Genomic DNA, 439 nt, shown 5'->3' with positions numbered 1-439 from the left:
GGCACTATCTTGTGCCAGGGATGCTGAAACATTACTTATTCTGGGTATTTTCTGTAGCTTCGGAAATAGTGCCAACATTATTTAATTTATAATGAAGGGAAAAAGAAATTTCACTATAACGGGAATACCAGTTGCTGGGGTGTGACTTAAGATTGGGAGTCCACCTGCTCCATCCCTCCTGGGGCAGATGTGCAGGCACTGCTCCCACTTTCTTTCCTGGTAATTATCTTTACTCAGAAGAAGTCTCACCAGCCTCCTGTCGGTGCTGTCAAAACAGCACTTTTTGCAATCTGTCCTTAATTAAATTAAGCTTCTTTTGACAGCATCACGGCAGATGACATTGTCTGGTTCTGGGCACTTATTCCCTCTACTCAAATACTGCCTGCGCCGTTTACGGCGCTCCCCAGAGCTGCCGATGCTAGATGTGTAGTTTAGAGGC

This window comes from Meleagris gallopavo, chromosome 17, assembly GCF_000146605.3.
Source record: "Meleagris gallopavo isolate NT-WF06-2002-E0010 breed Aviagen turkey brand Nicholas breeding stock chromosome 17, Turkey_5.1, whole genome shotgun sequence".
Taxonomy (NCBI): Eukaryota; Metazoa; Chordata; class Aves; order Galliformes; family Phasianidae; genus Meleagris; species Meleagris gallopavo.
The sequence above is the reverse complement of the archived record's forward strand: the minus strand, read 5'-3'. Positions refer to the sequence as shown.